Raw genomic sequence first — 22648 nt, 5'->3', positions numbered from 1 at the left:
TCTATGCACCTTTCCTTACCCAATCTCTGCTCATTATGGAGTAATTAAATTCCTACTATAAAAAGCCTTCCTAAGTCTTCACTGATTCTCCTGCTTTTTAAAATCTCCTCTTCATAAAACTTCAGTTTTACATAGCTAGCACTTAAATAGACTCTGACTGTTTTCCATTCTCTATTGTTCTGTTTGTATCCAACTTGATAATAGAGTTTATATCTTATCCTTCGGTAGAACTAACAGCACTTGGCACCGTGTTGAGCTCTGCTAAACTTAATAAAACCTGATATTCAAGCAAGTCTTCCAGCCTCACAGGGTCATCTTACCTTCAGAATTTACATAAACATTTGATTTTGACTATTTCAGCTACCTCATATAAGTGGATTTATGAGTATTTACCTCCTCTGATTGGCTTATTTCACTCAGCCTAATATCCTTCCGTTTATCCATAGTGTTGTCTATGGCAAGATTTTCTTCTTTTAAAGGTTGAATGCTATGTCATTGTGTGTATACACCATATTTTCTTTTATCTAATTATCTATCAAGAGTAGAACGATGGTTTTCAGGGCCTGGGGAAAGGAAGAAATGGGAGGTTGCTGATCAATAAGTATAAAGTTTCAGTTGTATAAGAGGAATGACTTCTGGCATTTGCTACACCATTGTGCACATATTCAACAATATTGTATTGTTCACTTAGAAATTTGTTAAAAGGGGAAAAAAGGGTTTGAGCTCCAAATAAATGATTAATGGTATTGTTTGGGTGTTCACATTTTCCCTTATGGCATATCCACCTTCCACTGAACTCCTGATCCTGTCTCTGTCTTCAGAACATATCATGTGCTTTTCATACAACATCATTATCAATCTATTCACTCTCTGGAGTAAACAGCACACTTTTATTTAAAAATCTGGGTAAATGAGGCACGTGTTACATTGATAAATTATAACGCAAAACTTAGATACTAGTAATACAGATCTTAGTAATACAGATCTTTCAAGTCATTGATACCAAATATTATCCCATACACAGCTCCATATTCCTACCATCTTGCTAAACTCCGCTTGCTCTCCCTCCACCCACAGACCTTTTGAAATTGCTCTCAGCACCATAGCATTGTACTTACTTTATTATTTAGAGTAGATCAGTTCTCTATGGCATCATATCTTTCTCATCACATGGGCGGCCTAGTGACACATGCACCAAATAAGGTCTGTTACCTATATTACTGCAGTCAGCAGAGTGCTCTGCTCCTTGCTGGGTGCACAAAATCCTCCCAACATCAAAATTAGTGCTTTTCTGCACCACAGGTTAAATCAGATTCTTAAGCAGGGTCTTCCCAGTCTACCCTGTGTAAGCAGAAGGGAAGTAAGGATTTATGATTCTCCATTAAAAAAATAACAGAGGAACAACTCTTCCAATTATATTTATTAATGAATGGAAAGGTAAGCTTTGCCCCTAAGAAAATGTGAGATTCTAAAAATAATGATGGAATAATAGTTCCTTCAGTGTGGGCTGAATTCTTCTCTCCTGAATTCTTCATTTAGTGGAGCTGCAACTCCCACTGTTGCAGAAAGGATTTGTTCACCATACAAAAATAGGAATGTGGTCCTGGGAATTTAATTATTCCTACAATAAAATTCCTGTTTTATTAAATATAAATAGGTATGCCTAGTTATGTTAGGGATTTTATAGTACTTAAATACCAATAATTATTCAAACAGATTTATTGAAAGTTAATGGCAATGTTATAATAATGTCGGTATGTTTTATATTCAATAGTTGTTACACCTCATTAAACAGGTTGGTAAATGATCCATTGCTGTTTAATTAACATGCAATGACTGTGTTACTTAATCTTAAACTGTAAATTAAATCCTGATTTGAGACACTTAATTTTAAACTGTGATTGAAAACTTCTTTGGGCATGAGCCTCCAGAGCCCCTTTTATTTCTCACCGTTTCTTCCTGCCTTCCTTATATCCCACAATATATGTTTGGAACTGAAAAGTAGGCTGCTCTTAATTTGTGTGGTTGAACTTTTTCTTAATGGAGAAAAGCATGCCTTTCTGGGAAATGAACAAGTTTTGAAAGGAGAATAATTTTTATTTCATATCTAGCTTTTTACAGATGGCAGATTACATTTTTTTTTAATTTTTAGAAAAGGAAGTAACCTAAAGCCTGACAACATTGACTCATACTTGCATAGCAGAACATTGTGCAAGCTTGTCAAGCTTCATTCTGCTAATTCAGAACGAAACACCCATCTATTTACCCAAAGAAAAATCCATCATGCAGGTAGGTCTCTTCAAGTTTATTGAACCAACTCTATACAAAAAGCAACTTGATATTAAGTAGGCAGGGGTGGTTTCTCTATATTTAATAAGGAGAATAAAATTCTGTCAAGGTTTATATGTATTTCGAAAACATACAGAGTTGAGCTCCTCTGTGGCATACGTCGGAGTTTGTGTGATAGTGGACAAAAGAATAGCAATAAAATTTTGTTCTCCAGAAGGTATAACTTTTTACATCTTCTTCTGTGTTTTTTGGGTGCATTTTAGTGCATAAAAAATGCTTGTGTTAGGATTTGTATTTTGTGAAACTTGTCTCCATAGCTAGACTATGATCAATTTCAGTAATATCTTGGCTTCATATAATTTTTAAAATCTGAAGATTGGAAAACACTATTTTAATAATTTGAAATATTTTATATTACCTTGGCTCAATGTGGTTATTTTCCCGCAATTCTTTCTATATAAATAATGCAAGAAGATGCATACATTTTTACTTTAGAGTTTTTAAAATATTTTTGAAATATTGTCAATAGAGCGTTTTGGATATACTTGTATAAAAGAACACAGTCCTCTTCTGAATATTTGGTTTAAGAAAAATAGAACAAAATTATTACAGAATGATAATTAGAACATTTTGTAGAGAAGCAGAGTAAAAACATTTATTTATTTATTTTGAGACAGAGTCTTGCTCTGTTGCCCAGGCTGGAGTGCAATGGCATGATCTCAGCTCACTGCAACTTTCGCCTCCCGGATTCAAGCGATTCTCCTGCCTCAGCCCCCCAAGTAGCTGGAAATACAGGCACCCACCACCACGCTCAGCTAATTTTTGTATTTTTGGTAGAGACAGGGTTTCACTATGTTAGACAGGCTGGTCTCGAACTCCTCACCTCAGGTATCCACGCGCCCCTCGGTCTCCCAAAGTGTTGGGATTATAGGCGTGAGCCACCGCACCTGGCCAAAAACCTCTTTTCATACAAATTTTTAAACCTGAAAGTTAAAGTTTTTCCTAGATTCCTTTTTCTTGAAAGTGTTTGTGCATATTTGTTCATGCTGCTTAACAATTTTATATGGAAATCTTTGTGCATCCCCTCCGGCTGCCATCACTACCCCACATTCCATCATGTCTCTTGGGTGGACATATCTGTCTTCAAAAATGAGCTGAAGGATTGCTTACTTTTTATAGCTTTTCCTGTTCATCTATAAGAAATTAGCATCTTCCTCTTTGGGACTTCTTGCTGTCAAGATACTATACTGCTTGTGGCAACTTATGTATTTCTTTGGTTACCTTTCCCTAATTAACTCTAGGCAATTTGCAGACACAGCCTATTTTCTATTCAGCTTGAATCATTAGCCCGAGTAGAGTGATGAACCCACAGTAAGGACTCTGGATTTTTATTGAATATTTACCACTCTGACACTACATGTAAACATTCAGAGAGATTACCATGACTGCACTCTGCCTCCTTAACTACTGCAGAGAATGAGGGGGTGGGCACCATATCCATGCCTCCCTCCATCTTCTTAATTAAAACCTTCTCCCAGGAAAAGGCTGCCATTGGTCTTTTCACATTGCCATGATTCTGTAGGAGTCTCTGATACAAGGGATGTTTGACATCTCATCCATCATTATAGGGCAGGACTTTCTTCAGGTGGGCTCTGAAATCATCCCACTTGTGCGGAGAAAGGTCATAACATTGTTGAAATTAATAAATATTTATGAATCATAAATAGACTGCAATTTTGTATAAACTGAAATACATTACTTTATCAGAACATAAATAAAAGTGGTGTCAGGAAACTATGAACCCCCCAGGGGTGTAATATTCAGGTAAGTATTTCTAAGGAAACTCCCTTCCCTGTGTGCATTTCTCCAGCATGGAGAAATTATTACTATAGAAATGTGTTAATTTGAGTTTTCAATCATTTCAGTTTAAAACAAAACTGGGGATGGAATTTAAAAGTATAATTTTTATGTTAAAGTATAATCAAATTGCATTTATAAACGTATTTGTTTATTTTCTGTATCCACCAATAGAAGATAAGTTGCATGAGAATTAGATTTCTCATTGCTGAAACCTGTCTGCCTAGAATAATGTTTGCTCAGTAGATACATGTGGAATCCATGAAGATTTGTTTCTTTTTTTTTTTTATGGATTCTACTTAAAGATAAGATGTGTGTGACACTTTGTCTTTAAATAATATGTTCACATTATTGCTTTTAATCCTACCTCTGTATGATATGTAATTCAGATTTAATTAATCCAATTTTGCACATAGGGAAACATAAATATTAAGAAACTTGCTTAAATTAACATAGGCTATTGCTCACAGTCCTAGCAATAAAGCAATGTGCTCTTACCTTCAATTCAAGGTCATCTCTATCTTACCAAGATACATAATTGTAAAATTACTTAAATTTGTAAAAATATGATTTACTTATTTCTAATATCCAAATTATATAGCTTGGTGAAATTTTAGAGTTTAAACTTTAGCATAAAATTAGCTTGAGTTTAAATCTGGAGACACCAAAAAAAAAAAGATAAATTTGAGAGACGCAATGAATGTTTTCTAGACTTTCTCCTTTCTGATCCCTTAATTTATATATAAACACACACATATATATATGCACATATACATGAGTATCTATGAATTATATATATACATATACACTTACACACATAAAATGTGTATATTTTGTTAAATTCAATGGTTCATTAGCACTTTATTTTCTTTAAGTCATTTTTAAAGGAATGTACTGTACTTAAGGAAGGATGATATTAATTATCTACTTTCAAAGAGACTTTTTTTTCTTTTTTGAGATGGAGTCTTGCTCTGTCCCCCAGGCTAGAGTGCAGTGGCGCAATCTCAGCTCACTGCAAGCTCCGGCCCCCGGGTTCACACCATTCTCCTGCCTCAGCCTCCCGAGTAGCTGGGACTACAGGCGCCCGCCACCACACCTGGCTAATTTTTTTATATTTTTAGTAAAGATGGGGTTTCACCATGACAGCCGGGATGGTCTCAATCTCCTGACCTCGTGATCCACCCGCCTCGGCCTCCCAAAGTGCTGGGATTACAGGCGTGAGCCACTGTGCCCAGCCCAAAGAGACATATTCTTATTTGCCAGTGTCTAGAGAGAATCCCACTGGACTTTCCGAGTGATTTTACTGGACTTCATGCTAAAAACTCGACACACAATTCCTTCATGTAAAACAGAAAACACCTGACAACCCAGTCTCCTGTATGTAAAGAAGAGAAACACCAGAAAAGATTGATCATCATGACAGTAGGAGAAATTTCGTTAACCTGCTCCTGAGTAAAACTTGTAATGAAAGCAACAACAAACATTCAAAGTCTCTGGAAACAACCCTAAAGGAAACATCCCTAAGGGGAAAAAAAGCAAATGAATAAATATCTACTTATGAATATCAATGGAAATTTGTTAAGAAAGTGAGGGTTTATGATATTTGAACTAAGACTACTCCCTTCTTCCCTTAACCCAGCTCAGTGAAATAGAGACTCCTTTTGGGATTTTTTTTCAACCAAGAACACAGGGCTTTCTCTCAGCTCCCAGTTGCAGGGCTTTCTTACTGGAAAGAGCAGAGCTTCAGTGTTACTTATCCTGCCCTCAGCTGCTCTTGCTGAGGCTAAGTCCCAGGCAAATGCAGCTGATAAGTGGTGTTTCTGTTCTTCTCATCCACTCATAAAACGGGGACTCTGCCTTGGGTGTGGTGTGCTATAAATGCGGGGGAGCCTATTGCTTACCCTGGCTTGCAATGCAGTGGTTCTGCTCCAGGAAAGATAAGTCAAGAGGATCTCAGGTTACTGACCTTCTCTAATGAGTGCTCAACTCCTGCAGTAGGGGTGCCACTGAGAGATGGGTTTGTCATTTTCTTACTCACGGTTCCAGGACCTTGGCTCAACAATTTTGCCTGTGTGGAGAAAAGCAGGCCATAAAGCCAACAGTTCTTAATATCTTTCTAAAAGCAATAAACTCATTTGCAACAGAACTTGGAGAATTTCCAGTCTGTGGTGACTCTAAAGAACAAGAAAAGATGTGGTGGAAGGGAAATGTCAGGAGGTTTCTAGATTGAATGAAGATTTAGCTTAGATTATTGGTCAGTTAGTTTGCAGAAGAGAATTGAGGAATAAGACAGTGGAGAGGAGTCTACTTTAGTCAGAACAAATACTGAATATAGACCTCAGAAACTAGTTGTTCAAAGAGTCACAGTATGATTGCATTAATTTGTAGAGCAATTTATGGCCCAAGTTGCTTTTGAGAACCATAGAGCAATCAGAAGGCAATTAGTGGAGTTCAACAGCTGAGTGTGGGCAGAGAAAGAGAGCCTTACAAATACCACTTTCATGTAGAGTGACTGTGGGCAATACCCAATTCTATGCCTCCCTGAGGAGCAACATAGGAGGTTTAACACTGGGAGGTTTGATGGGAGTAATGGTGGGTAATTTTTCTTAAAATAATCTGGTCAGTCACAAAAAACATAAACAAGTAAATAACAATGTATATTCCAAAGGGAGAAGTGCCTAAAGATGTTTCAATATATTACCTGAAATATCCAGTTTCTTACAAGGATTGGAGAGTATGACCAATACATCAGAAACAAAAGTAGTCAGAAAAAAACCGTCTATGAGAATGGCTAGATGTTGGATTTAACAGAAAAATAAATTCAAAGTAACCATTATAAATATGTTCACAGAACTAAAGGAAAACAAGATTAAGGAAGTAAAAATTAAAAGGTATGATAACAATGTCATATCAAAGAAACAAGGTTAGTACAAAAATGCAAATAGTAAAAATAAGAAATTGGAAATTCAGAAGTTAAAAAATATAATAGCTGCATTTAAAAAATCACTAGAAGAATGTATCACTAGATTGGAACTGACAGAAGAAAGAATCAGTGAACAATAATTATTTCATTTGCTTTGAAAAAATCAAATAAGAATTGATGATTAAGACAGTGGGGAGGAGCCCACTTTGGTCAGAGCAAATACAGACCATAGACCTCAGAAGCTAGCTCTTCAAAGGAGCCACAGTTTGATTGCATTAATTTTTACAACAATTTACATCCCTGGACCCTTGAAAACAATGATAGATCTATAGAGTTTATTCAAGCAAAAGAATACAGATTAAAAAATTGAAAACAAATAAACAGAACCTCAGAAAAATGTGAGACACCATTAAGCACACAAACCTCAGCACAAAGGAAGTGAATAAAAAATATAGACAAGAATAGAAAATATATTTGAAGAAATAAAGGCTGAAAACTTCCCAAATTTATTTCACAGCAAATCACTCTACAAGCACAACAAGCTTCATAGGATGAATTCAAGGAGATCTACAAAAAAGATTTATACAATTGTAATAAGATTATACTAAAATGCTGAAAGTCAAAGACAAGGAGAAAACCTTGAAATTGGCAAGAGAAATATGACTCATCACTTATAACCCAATAAGTTTAACAGCTGGTGTCCCAGCAGCAATAATCCAGGCTACAAGGCAGTGGAATAGCATGTACAAAGTGTTTTAAAACAACAATAAAACTGCTTACCAAGAATTCTATATTCTCCCAAGTTAGCTTTCAAAAAGAAAGGTAAAATTAAGATATACAGATGGGAGGAGGGGCCAAGATGGCTGAATAGAAACGGCTCTGGTTTGCAGCACCCAGCGAGACCAACAGAGAAGGTGGGTGGTTTCTGCATTTCCAACTGACGTACCCAGCTCATCTCAATGGAACTGGTTAGGCAGTGGGTGCAACCCACAGTGAGCTAGCAGAAGCAGGGTGGGGCATTGCTTCATCCAGGAAGTACAATGAGCCGAGGGACCTCCCTCCCCTATCCAAGGGAAGCAGTGAAGGACTATGGACCCGCCCTGGGTACTACATTTTTCCAATGGATTTTTGCAATCTGCAGATCAGGAGATTCCCTTGTGAGCCTACACCACCAGGGCCCTGGGTTTCAAGCACAAAACTGGGCAGCTGTTTGGGCAGGCACTGAGCTAGCTGCGGGAGGTTTTTCTTACCCCAGCGGTGCCTGGAACTCCAGCAAAACAGAAGAACCATCCACTCCCCCGGAAATGGAGCTTAAGCCAGGAAGCCAAGCAGTCTCACTCATTAGGTCCCACTCCCACGGAGCCCGGCAAGCTAGGAACCACTGGCTTGAAATTCTCACTGTCAGCACAGCAGTCTGGAGTTAACCTGTGGTGATCGAGCTTGGTGAGGGGAGGAACAGCCACCATTACTGAGGCTTTAGTAGGCAGTTTTCCCCTGACAGCGCTAAGGAGACTGGGAAGTTTGGACTGGGCAGAATTCACCACAGCATGGCAAAGTGGCTATGACCAGACTGCTTCTCTAGATTCCTTCTCACTGAGCAGGGCATCTCTGCAGGAAGCGCAGCAGCTGCTGGGGCTTAGAGATAAAACTCTCATGTCTTTGGGACAGAGCACCTGGGGAGAGGGGCGGCTGTGGTCACAGCTTCAGCAGACTGAATCTTTCCTGCCTGTAGGCTCTGAAGAGAGTGGCTGATCCAGACAAGGGGGAGTCTCCCAGCACAGCGCACCAACTCTGCTAAAGGACAGACTGCCGCCTCAAGTGAATCCATGACCCCTGTGGCTCCTGACTGGGAGAGACCTCCCAACAGGGGTCATACAGGAGAGTTCAGACTGGCATCAGGCCAGTGCCCCTCTGGGATGAAGCTTCTAGAAGCAGGCAGCAATGTGCTGTTCTGCAGCCTTCACTGGTGATACCCAGGTGAACATGGTCTGGAGTGGACCTCCAGCAAACTGCAGCAGACCTGCAGAAGAGGGGCCTGACTACTAGAAGAAAAACTAACAAACAGAAAGCAACAACAACAGCAACATCAACAAAAAAGAGCCCCCCAAAAAACCCCATCCAAAGGTCATCAGCCTCAAAGATCAAAGGTAGATAAATCCACAAAAGTGAAGAAAAACCAGCCCCAAAATGCTGAAAATTCCAAAAGCCAAAATGTCTCTTCTCCTCCAAATGATTGCAACTCCTCTCCAGCAAGGGTGCAAAACTGGATGGAGAATGAGATAGATGAATTGAAGTAAGCTTCAGAAGATGGGTACTAACAAACTCTGAGCTAAAGAAGGATGTTCTAACCCAATGCAAGGAAGCTAAGAACCTTGATAAAAGGTTACAGGAAATGCTAACTTGAATAACCAGTTTAGAGAGGAACAGAAATGACCTGATGGAGCTGAAAAATAGCAAGAGGACTTCGGGAAGCATACACAAGTATCAATAGCCAAACCAATCAAACAGGAGAAAGGATATCAGAGATTGATGACTACCTTGCCGAAATAAGGCATGCAGACAAGATTAGAAAACAAAACAAAACAAAGAATGAAAATGAACGAACAAAACCTCCAAAAAATATGGGACTATGTGAAAAGACCAAAGCTATGATTGATTGGTGTACCTGAAAGTGGCGGGTAGAATGGAACCAAGTTGGAAAACACACTTCAGGATATTATCTAGGAGAACGTCCCCAACCTAGCCAGACAGGCTGACATTCAAATTCAGGAAACTCAGAGAACACCACTAAGACACTCCATAAGAAGATCAACCCCAAGACACATAATCGTCAGATTCTCCAAGGTGGAAATGAAGGAAAAAATTAAGAGCAGCCAGGAAGAAAGGTCAGGTCACCTACAAAGGGTAGCCCATCAGACTAACAGCAGATCTCTCAGCAGAAACACTACAAGCCAGAAAAGAGTGGAGGGCAATTCTCAACATTCTTAAAGAAAAGAATTTTCAACCTAGAATTTAATATCCAGCCAAACTAAGCTGCATAAATGAAGGAGAAATAAAATCCTTCAAGGAAATGCCAAGGTATTTTGTCACCATCAGGCCTGCCTTGCAAGAGCTCCTGAAGGAAGCACTAAATATGGAAAGGAAAAACCAGTACCAACCACTGCAAAAACATTCCAAAATGTAAAAACCAAAAACACTATGAAGAAACTGCATCTAGAGCAGCAAGAAAAAACAAATTCAAAAGTTAGCAGAAGGCAAGAAATAACTAAGATCAAAGCAGAACTGAAGGAGATAGAGACATAAAAAACCCTTCAAAAAATCAATGAACTCCGAAGCTGTTTTTTTTTTTTTGAAAAAATTAACAAAATAGATAGACTGCCAGCTAGACTAATAAAGAAGAAACGGGAGAAAAATCAAATAGATACAATAAAAAATGAAAAAGGGGATGTTACCACTGGTTCTACAGAAATACAAACTACCATCAGAGAATACTATAAAAACCTAGACACAAATAAACTAGAATATCTGGAAGAAATGGATAAATTCCTGGACACATACATCCTCCCAAGACTAAATGAGGAAGAAGTTGAATCGATAAATAGACCAATAGCAAGTTCTGAAATTGAGGCAGTAATTAATAGCTTACCAACCAAAAGAAGCCCAGGACGAGATGGATTCACAGCAAAATTCTATTAGAGGTACAACGAGGAGCTGGTACCATTGTTTCTGAAACTATTCCAAATAACTGAAAAGGAGGGACTCCTCCCTAACTCATTCTATGAGGCCAGCATCACCCTGATACCAAAACCTGGCAGAGACACAATGAAAAAAAGAAAACTTTAGGCCATATCCCTGATGAACATCAATGCATAAACAGAACCAATAACAAAAACCACATGATTATCTCAATAGATGCAGAAAAGGCCTTCAATAAAATTCAGCATACCTTCATGTTAAAAACTCTCAACAAAATAGGTATTGATGGAACATATCTCAAAATAATAAGAGCTATTTATGACATAACCATAGCGAATATCATACTGAATGGGCAAAAGCTGGAAGCTTTTCCTTTTAAAACTGGCACAAGGCAAGGATGCCCTCTCTCACCACTCCTATTTAACATAGTGTTGGAAGTATTGGCCAGGGCAATCAGGCAAGAGAGAGAAATAAAGCATATTCAAATAGAAAGAGTGGAAGTCAAATTGTCTCTGTTTGCAAATGACATGATTCTATATTTAGAAAACCCATTGTCTCAGCTCCAAAACTCTTTGAACTGGTAAGCAACTTCAGCAAAGTCTCAGCATACAAAACTAATGTGCAAAAATCACAAGCATTCCTATACATCAACAATAGACAAGCAGAGAGCCAAATCATGAATGAACTCCCATTAACAATTGCTACATTTTTTACTGATGGTAGTTTCAACATATGATGGGTTTATCAAAATGCAATCCATCATAGATTAAGTAGCACCTGTAATTTGAGGAGCATCTATATATGATAAATCTTAGAGAAACCATTGAAAAATACTTCAGAAATATAGAGTGAAAAAATTGTTAAAATGGTTCACAGACTTATATGGAAAATGCAAAATTATAAAACCACTAGAAGATATTATAGGATAATTTCTAGATGGTCGTAAGTCTGGCAATGACTTTTTACATACAACACCAAAGTGATAATTTATGACAAAATCACTGATAAGTTGAATTCATTTAAAATTAAAATCTACTGCTCTGAAAAAGACAATGTCAAGAGAATGATAAAACAAGCCATAGACTTGAAGAAACATATGAAAAAGATACACCTGATAAAGCACTGTTACCACAAATATACAAAAAACTCTTAAAATTCAACAACAAGGGGCTGGGCGTGGTGGCTCACGCCTGTAATCCCAGCACTTTGGGAGGCTGAGGCAGGCAGATCATGAGGTCAGGAGATCAAGACCATCCTGGCTAACACGGTGAAACCCTGTCTCTACTAAAAATACAAAAACAAAATTAGCCGGGCATGGTTGGGGGGATGCCTGTAGTCCCAGCTACTTGGAAGGCTGAGGCAGGAGAATGGTGTGAACCTGGGAGGCGGAGCTTGCAGTGAGCCCAGATCGCGCCACTGCACTCCAGCCTGGGGGACAGAGCGAGACTCAGTCTCAAAAAAAAAAAAAATCAACAACAAGAAAATCAACAATCTGACCAAAGACCTTAACAGACATCTCAGCAAATAAAATATGCAGATGTCAAATAAGCTTTTTAAAGGGGGCTCCATACCATGTGTCATTAGGGAATTGCAAATTAAAGTGATAATGAGTTACCACAATATACTTATTAGAATGCCCAAAAGTCAGAACATTGACAGTACAAAATGCTGGCAAGGATGCGGAGCAATAGGGACACTTACTCATTGCTAGTGGGAATCCAAAATGATACAACACTTTAGAATACAGTTTGGCAGTTTCTTACCAAATTAAGCATACTCTTATCATATGATCCAACAATTGCATTTTTTCATACTTACCCAATTAAAATGGAAACGTATATCCACACAAAAATCTGCCCAGAGATATTTATAGAAGCTTTATTCATAATTGCCAAAACTTGAAAGCAACCAAAATGTTATTGAGTAGTTGAATGAGTAAATAAATAAACTCTGGTGTATATATGGACAGTGGAATATTATTCATCACTATAAAGAAACAAGCTATCCATTCATAAAAGGACATGCAGAAAACCTAAATGCATATTGCTAAATGAAACAAGACATATGTATGATTCCGACCTTATAACTGTCTAAAAAATGAAAAACCATAGAGACAATAAAAAGATCAGTGGTTGCCAGGGTTTGGAGTAGAAGGAGGAAGGAATAAATAGGTGATGTGCAGAGGATTTTTAGGGCAGTGAAAATATTCTGTATGATCCTATAATCGTAGACAGATGACATTTTAATTTTGTCCAGACTGATAGAATATACAATACCAAGAATATACAATACCAAGAATGAACCCTAATGTACATTATGAACTCTGAATAATAATAATGTGTCAGTGTAGCTTCATCACTTGTAACCAATGTACCACTATGGTGCAGGATGTCAATAGTAGGTGAGACTGTGCATGAGTGAGGTTAGAAGATACATCGAAACACTCTGTACTTTCCACTCAATTTTGTTGTGAAACTAAAACTCCTCTAAAAATTACAGCCTACTAAAAATCATTAAAGAAATTAAAGTACTAAAATGATATGCATTACAAAAGTAAAATTTCTTCTCTAAATTCCCTACTGAAACATATTAGGTATCAAATATATGCATGGCATTCTGCTCTGTGTTAGAGACTCGAAGTACATATGAATTTTATCTGCAAGATACTCAAATTCTTCTTAGCTAGATGAAACTTATACACACATAACATTTATTCCAGGCTATGCAATTGTGACTACCATAAGAAGTATTTAGGTTCAGATCTACGGGATTTCAAAGGAAGAAATACATTTTTTAAAATTATCATTTTTGAGATGGGGGTCTCATGATATTGCCCAGGCTAGTCTCAAACTCCTGTACTCAACTGATCCTCCTGCCTTGGCCTCCCAAAGTTCTGGGATTTACAGGCATGAGCCATCATGCCTGACCCAAGAAACACATTTTTTTTTCTGGGAAAGCTCATTGGAGGAGGTGGCATTATTATCGGTTTTTGAAAGAAAGAAAGGCTTAGGAATATATAAATGGTGAAAGTTTTCCAGGTAGAAGAAGCTGCAGAAATAAAAGCCTGGGGTTTAGATAGTGGAGATTTGAGAACATAGCAAACCAAAATGAAGGATTCAGTACAGAGAGAAAGCCTGAAGGCGTAAAACCCAGAGGGGCATGCTGGAACAGGCAGTCACCTGAGCAGGTGAGGGAGCGATGAGAGGCTAAGCCCAGCTGCAAGGAGGAATACTTCTTTGTCTGAGACAAAAAGAGGATGAATAAATACTCACTTAAAGTAAATAAAAAGCTGAAAAAGTATAAATCAGATAATTTTCTATAATTTATTACAACATCCTCGACAAAATCAGCACATTCTAGATATAGTTTAAAGCTTAAAATCAACAGGATGTGCAAGAAATAATGTGACAAATATTAAATTAGAGACTAATTAAAAATGCAGAGCTGTCATGAACAGTTGAACTGATTGTGCCGCAAAACAGCGCCCAGACGAGAAGACAAGTTGGGGGCAGGGATTGCTGGCAGAGGCTGTCAACTCCAAAGCCATCTTTCTCTAATTCACAACACAAAAAAGTGTCAAATGGGTGAGTAGTGGTTCTAAAAAAATCCAAAATTAAATTGATATTTGAGTTTTATTAAAAACAATTACACTCATAATTGAACCTAGAGCAGTCAACTTACGAGAAAAAAGTGCCTTTTAAAAGGGCATCACCTCCACTCCATTCGCTCTGGATCTAGAGCACAATAAGGCATTGCAGAATCACAGTGTCTAAACTGTGTGTGGAAGAAGCAATCACTTTAAACAAGCAGGATTTCTTTCCATCTTAGTTGTGTTGGAAATAGTCCCAAAGCTATGGAGCAGTCTAAATAATTTGCCAATATATTTACTGTGTGGATTTAATTGCATAAAATTTCACTTTAGCCAAATGGATTTTCTGAATCATAATTTAGTTTGGACTTCCTATCTTAAAAACATAGCTAGCAAATTCTGAAATTCTTAATGACTTGTCTGGTAGTCAAATTGTAAATAAAAGACATGTCTCCAGATGCTCGCTCAGGTATTTGGGTAAATTGCTCCTTTCATGGAGCAACTCAAGTTGTTGAAAAGTAAAAGGCAATATTATACTTATATTGGCATAATTTCAGTACTCAGTACAACTCTCAGCCATCCAGTATATAATGCTTAGGAATTAGAGAAAAGCACAATCAATCTTACCCCAGTTCACTGGGGGATACAGAATTAGAATGTAAATATGAGGGACTAAAAACAAGAATAAATTGCTATTTGTACTTCCCTCTGTGTAACTATTAAATATCAAACTATATACAATATACTATTTCACTCCTGACTTTTAGATTTCCCATTCTAATAATGCTTAAGTATTTTTAAATAAGTATAACCTCAATAGCATTTTGGTAGGCGACATAAATTATGCATTCCTGACTCTGCCTGGCCTGCCTTGGTGGTGACTATATAATGTTCCTGAAGCAGAAAATTAACCAAATAATATGGGTCATGTAGAACAGCATGGAGTACCAAATGACTCCATCGCACTGATTTTCAACTGGTGCCAATCAACAGAAATAAATGCAGTTTTTAGTTTAAAATCATTTATTTCTTGCATATGAAAACAATTGATCTGATTCAATCAATTTGGTTTTTCTCATGACTGCTATCTTGTATAAATAGATTTATCGTTTCTATTTGTTGATGAAAAAACAAGCTTATGCGTCCAAGTAACCTACATCTTACCAGTAATAATTTCTGGGCTGCCATATGTACAGGAAGAGGAGGTTTGTCCTGTGTAAATGAGTTTCTCAAATAAATGCATAATATAAAATCCCAAATATTCTTATCTTTAGAAATCAATGTTTCTTTGAAAATATGAGGTTTTTCTGCATCCAGTCATCCATTATGAAAATATGATTTTATAGACTTTGGCTTCCCTAGTTCTCACAATAGTTCTAGAAACATAGTTCCTTTCTTTTAGCTACACTGCTTCCAAAAGGTTTTTAAGAATACTCAATAAATATGCAGTTTTCTTTACTTTTCCACTTTTTATACTCATCTCTAAGTCTTTCCATAATTATAAGCACACATAAACTGTCCACTCTTTAATACTAAACTGATTCATTTCATTTTCATAAAACTAGTGTCCCTTTAAGTTCATGGTTTTTCAACAAAAATAACAATAATCTTTGTTATAACACAAGATATTTCTTTTAAAAAAATCAACGTGGTTGCAAATAAAATATTAAATGCTGCAATACTGTCCCATTCTCCCTTCCCTTGTCCAAAATCACTCTTCTGGCTGCAAAGCTGTCAGCCACAGCATGACATCTGCCAAAAATGAGTTCAACTCAGAATCTTGTCAGGTATAGCCCATGTTTTGTGTTCTCTAATTTTCTAAAAAGAACAAAAAAACCCAGAGCATAGGAAGGTACTTAGATGGCTTCTAGGGAAGCTGTCATTTCCACTGCAGCTTTGTTCTTTACTGCAGATAGAGGCTGATGCTAAAAATTGCTGGAAGAACAGAGAAAAATAAAATAGCATCAGCAGCATGTTGATAAATGTCAAATGAAGGAAGAAGATACTAGACCATAAAGCAAATATGGGGGCTGATACAGAATAAGAAGATATTTGAATATGTTAGTGAATATTCAGAGCTAAGATAAGGGTACGAATAGGGTAATGTCTAGAAATGTTTCATTAAGTGAGAATTACACTTAATCATGTTTAGCACTCTGGTTATAACATTTCTAAATATTTGCCTAAAATATCTTATTTAGTCTACTGAGATAATGAAGACACAGCCAAAATATGTGTGTGAGTGTATGTGTGAGTCTCTCATTCCCTATATGAATGGTTAAAATATATATAAAGTATTATTTATAAGTATATATTTCCTACAAAATACTTGAGCACACATATATAAATATATGCACAAGGAATCTCATGACAATATTGCCAGTGGTATGAAAAAAATGTGTGTGTGTGTGTGTATGTATGTGAGTATATATGTGTATGAGAGAGAAAGGATTACATAATATCATAAATGGAAAACTGTGCAGCAATTAAAATAAATAAATTAGGTTATGATTTAGAAATATATTAATTGCATATTGTTAAATAAAATAGCAAGCTACAGAACAATATGAAGAGTCCAATCCCAATTTGTTAAAACATCAAACAAAGTTGTAGTTGAACATATAAGATTTATGTTTATATGCACAGAAAAATAATTTTAAAAGATAATAAATGTAGAACTAATAAGGACAAAGAAAAGGCACAGAAGGGCTTACCCAGCTTACTATATACATATTATTTAAATTTGTTAAACAAACATGTTTTCTTGTTTAATTTAGACAAAAAAATTAAAAGTGCACACAGCATTCTCAGAGTAAGTGCATCGTTGAATAGTTTGGAAGTGAGAGGAATGTCAGACTTCCTTAGTAATCTCTTTCATTTATATTTCAGTACCTCTGGCCATTTTTAAAAGGTAATAAATACATGGAGTTGATGGCTATAGTGACTTATTTATTCTTTTCTCTTTGCTTTGAAGTCAAGAAATATTTGTGCTCCCTTTTTCACATGACTCCCCTCTGCCCACCCTGTTTCCACATAGTCTGTTATTAAAACAAGTTGGAATCACAAAATAAAACCCTCAACAGTTGTCTCTTGACTTTCAACTCCATGATTAAAAGGAGACTGAAATTATAGTTTAGAGGAGTATCCAAAGTATGTACATGTGACATAGTTAGTTCAGATGTTGTGCAGAGTGCAGCAAAGTGTAGCTCCAAAGAAGACAGAATAAGTAAATGTTAAGTAAATTAGTTTAATCCAAGCAGATGAGAAAAAGACATGTACTTAATTTATATTGAAGAAACAGTCACTTGGTAGGAGGGGAAAAGGGGGTTTAGAGTATAACTATAGAAGATTGGTTTCTGGGCAGGGTGGCTCACGCTTGTAATCCCAGCACTTTGGGAGGCTGAGGTGCATGGATCACCTTAGGTCAGGAGTTCGAGACCAACTTGGTCAACACGGTGAAACCTTATCTCTACTAAAAATACAAAAATTAGCTGGGCATGGTGGCAGGTGCCTGTAATCCCAGCTGCTTGGGAGGCTGAGGCAGGAGAATCACTTGAACCTGGGAGGTGGAGGTTGCAGTGAGCCGAGATTGCACCACTGCACTCCAGCTGGGGCAATACAGCGAGACTGTCTCAAATAAAAAAGAAAAAAAAAAGAAAGAAAAAAAAGAAAATTGGTTTCTGGACATCTTCAGAAACTCATGCATATTGTATCCCTTTTTCCCCTGAAATTTCCTAAATAACAAAAAGTACAGCCATCAACAGTGCACAGGGATGTGGAACAATAATGAATGCTAGTTACTATTGTTAAGTTAAATTAAATTTGGCCTGTAACTGCCTCTGTACTTAATAAACTTTAACCTAACTTAATATGTAAACAAATCGCTACTTAACTTGAGAATATTTTCATATTTTGGCCAATCACAGCAACTGAGCTTTCAGCCAATCATAGGCTGCAAACTGATTGGACATGTCCAAATAATGTGAATGCAAAACATTAGCCAATCAGGCTATTTCTGTATGTCACATCCTTTTCTGTCTATAAAAGCCCACCCGTGTTTCTGGGTGTAGCTCTCTGAAGCTTTACTGCTTCAGGGTACTGCCTAATTCATGAATTGTTTCTTTGTTCAAATAAACTCTGCTAAATTCAATTTATTGAAAATTTTTCTTTTAAGATATTCGCATCAAAAATGAGTTTCAACATAGATCCTCAAGGACCCCCAGGAGCTCTGAGTGACCAAACAAAGGTACTCTAGAGGGTCCCTTGTGCCTATTGATCTCTTGCAGCAAGTTCTCACTGTGGACAAGTTTTCTCTTTTATTTCAGCTCCACGGATTTGTGTTTTGAGCTGACTGATTTTATTTAAGCATTGTTTTACTGGACTGGTTCAGGATTGAATTGGATTCGATAATTCACTGGATTGGATCCTGTTAGAGGCCTCAGGTAGCCACTTTTTGAAAATGGTTCATCCAAATCTGAGGAATCTGTGACTTTACTTAATGGGACACTTGGTAACTTAAAAAAAATATACATTTATTTAAAAAATATATTTATTCTGCGCTAAATGTGAGGACCATGACCCATAATGCAGCCTCAGGAGGACCTGAAAACATGCGTCCAAGGTGGTTCAGTAACAGCTTGATTTTATACATTTTAGGGGGACAGAAGTTACAGGCAGACATCAATCAATACATGTGAGGTATACATTGGTTCAGTCTGGAAAGGTAGGACAACGAAGCAGGAGCTTACAGGTCATAGATGGCTTCAAAGATCTTCTGATTGGCAGTTGGCTGAAAGAGTTAAGAATTTAACTCTGAAGACCTGGAAACAGTAGAAAGGAGTATAAGGGGTTGTGGAGACCAAGGTTCTTGTTATGCTGACAAAGTCTCGTAGGTGGCTGCCCTTAGAGGCAATAGATGGGAAATGCTTCCTATTCAGTCCTTTAAAAGGTACTAGACTCAGCTAGTCTCTTCAGGATCAGAAAAACGCCTGGATAAAGAAGGAGATTATCATCCAAACGTAAATTTCCCCCACAAGAGGCAGCTTTGCGGGATCATTTCAAAATAGGTCAAAGAAATGTATTTTGGAGTAAAATATTTTTATTTATTTGACAGCCTGCTGTCATTTTGTGATTTCTTTTTTTTTTTTTTTGAACTTTTATTTTAATTTCAGGAGTACAAGTGCAGGTTTGTTACACAAGTAAACTTGTGTCATGAGGGTTTGTTGTACAGATTCTTTCATCACCCAGGTATTAAGCCTAGTACCCATTAATTATTTTTCCTGATCCTCTCCCCCATCCTGCCCTTCACTCTCTGAAAGTCTCCAATGTGTATTTTTCCCGTTGATGTATCCATGTATTATCATTTAGCTCCTAATTATGAGAACAGGCAGTATTTAGTTTTCTGTTCCTGTGTTAGTTTGCTAAGGATAATGGCCTCCAGCTCCATCCATGTACTTGCAAAAAACATGATCTTGTTCTTTTTTATGGCTACATAGTATTCCATGGTGTATATGTACCACGTTTTCTTTATCCAGTCTATCAGTGATGGGCATTTAAGTTGATTATATATCTTTGCTATTAGGATACCAGTTAACCTTATGTGTTAATATGAAAATTATGGGCCTAGAATCTGTATATTTTTTGAGAAATGATTTAATCTTACTAAGAACAACTTAAATTTACAGTGGCCACAGTGGGGAAGTTTTAACCTAGATAAACCTGTTCATTTGTGAAGTGCATTAAGAAAGAAAATATCAAAAATGCCATAACATCAATGGAATGAATTCTTTAGTTGGTACACACAGACATCTAAAAGACTAAATAAAACCAAGATTTCCTCTTTAAAAAGTTTCTTAGAGAAGGCAAATTAAAAATCTTAAAGGTATTTTTTCATAAATATCAGTCAAAATCTTTAGCCATCTGTACAGAAAATTTTGTTCCATTGGCCAGAAAAACAAGTAGAATCCAAATAGTCTTTAATAAATAATCGATCATGTGTTAATTATACCTGGTACAGGAATACAATTTTAGAATGAGATCTATAAGATCTTTTTCTGTCTATATGTTTGTATATGTTTGTATGCATGATATATATGTGTAACATTTATCTCAAGATATCACAAATTAGATTGTAAAATATCTGCATTTACATGGCTTTAATAAAAATAAGTACTTATATAAATGAAGCATTCTCTTAGAACAAAAGATGACCTAATTTGAATGCTTTTCAAGTTCACATAAATTCAGTAATCATTGGAAAGCAAGAATATTGTTGATTTGATTAAAACAGACATATCTCCAGAGTTTTTAGTATTAAATATTATACAGTTGCATGGCATTTTCCACTTAGGTTCAATGGTAAAATTAGCTTAAGTTATCTCTATGTTACAAAATTGGAAACCAGAAAAGTAACTTAAGATTATAGCTAGCTGTTTAATGTCTCATCTTTACATGCAATCCAAGCATAACTGTTAAAATAAGTTAGTTAAATAGATGTAAACAAGATAAAATTCTTATGTAAAAGATGTCCTTCCTACAGCAAAAGGTTTTAACATTCTTTTCATTAGAATTGAAAGATAAGGCTCAGGGAAATTGTACAAACAAAAATCTAATTCTCAGGCCTATCCACAAAAAACAAAAAGCCTGAGTATAAAGATAAAATTTTGATTCCTTTATAGTTTCTTATCAAAGAGATACTAAATATATTTGGTAGTATTAGTAAACATGTCCTGTCCTACATTGACAAATTGTACAATGAGGAAGCAGATACTTCTGTAAAATATGATTTATAGATTTACCAATTGACAGATTGCTGGTGTCACAGACAGTTCACAATTGCTGTCTTCTTAGTGTTCACTGAAAATTAAGGTTGCTAAGAATTAAACATTCTAATTAATATATGTAACTAAAATTGTTAGAAATAATGAGAAGCAATTCTGTGTGCAAGTATACAAGGAACGTAAGATGTGCTTTTGTTAAGAAAAAGCTATGAAGATGTGAGGATGTTGTATTTTTCTTACGAAAAAAAAAGTACTTTTTGCCCTAAAGAAGGATGAGTGGTTGCTCCAAAATGAGAAGAGAAAAAGTGTAGGACAAAAACTGAATGAAAGACAAAGTTGTAGAAGATTGTTTGTAGATAAATCTTGTGAAAGATGTTCCATTTGATCAAGCTGGCTAAAGATTAGAAGGGAATTGTTTATAAGATTTGTTTTCTAAAAGTTGAGAATTAATATCAAAAGTATACTACTGCAAAACTAGAATTTGGTCCTCTCTGTTAAAACAACAAAGTTTTCTTAAAGTATTAGTATATTCTTAATATTAAATCATGAAAGATTTTTCTTTACCTTTTAGATAATTGGCCTGGGAAACCAACATTTTTTGTGTCACTCAGATAATTTTCTGTGCTTCATGTTGTCTTTATTAAGTTTTGATCATATAAGAAAATGGAGTCATCTCTACTAAAAGAGCTAAAGTTTTTCTACAATGATGGAACTTTCTACTATTGCTCACAGCTGCCTGTGATGCTATTTGATCAAGTGTTTTCGACCTTTCGTATTTTTAACAAACTTTCCAAAATTAAGTTCTAAGTTAAATCTTTAACGTGACCCTAAATTAACTTGGGAATTTTCCAGGTGGGCGCTTGGAACATCTCAAAAGTATACCTCTTATAAAAAGAGAAATATTGAAATAATTCAGTTTACTTGATACATTAAATTAAATGTACACTATTTGAGTGTTGGGTACACTAAAATCTCAGACTTCACCACTATGTAATTCATCTATGTAACACTTGTACCACTAAAGCTATTGAAATTTTTTTTTAAGTAAGAAAGAGTTATATGGAAAGCATTGTTAAATAAGTACTGCTAAAACCTTCTTTGAGTTGTATTTCTAAGAATGTGGGATGTGTCATTACTACCTGTTTCATAAATTATATAAAATACATACAAATCTATTAGTCCTGGTATAACACTATCAGTGATAATTCTAGTTATCTTAAAATAATATTCTAAGATTATTAACAGATACAAGCCATATGTCTTTGTCAATTGCATCATTATTTTAATGAACTCTCATCAGATCTTTAACCATGGCCATTTTAAGTCTTGTAATTCATGGACAGTTAATTGTGTACTCTGGTACTTTCCCAAACAACTATAAGCTGAAAGTGTTTTACCTTTAAGGAGATTCATGGAAAAGACTCTCACAAGTACAGGTTTGCAATAAACTTAAGATCATACCATCTGACTAGGTAAGAATCCCCAGAACGCTAAAGAAGAAACTTACTGGTTCAT

General features: G+C 36.1%; 1 long non-coding RNA gene across 3 annotated transcripts in view; it reads left to right on the top strand.

The window, feature by feature from the left end:
• The first annotated feature begins 2010 nt into the window (after nucleotides 1–2010).
• Nucleotides 2011–22648, top strand: part of LOC117975866 (uncharacterized) — a 172056-nt gene continuing 151418 nt past the window's right edge. For all 3 annotated transcript variants that reach the window (XR_010109774.1, XR_010109775.1, XR_010109773.1), the window contains exon 1: nucleotides 2011–2289. This is a non-coding gene — a long non-coding RNA (uncharacterized LOC117975866). The remainder of the gene's footprint in view (nucleotides 2290–22648) is intronic.

Source organism: Pan paniscus, chromosome 15 (genome assembly GCF_029289425.2).
Source record: "Pan paniscus chromosome 15, NHGRI_mPanPan1-v2.0_pri, whole genome shotgun sequence".
Classification (NCBI taxonomy): Eukaryota; Metazoa; Chordata; class Mammalia; order Primates; family Hominidae; genus Pan; species Pan paniscus.
The sequence above is the reverse complement of the archived record's forward strand: the minus strand, read 5'-3'. Positions and strand labels throughout refer to the sequence as shown.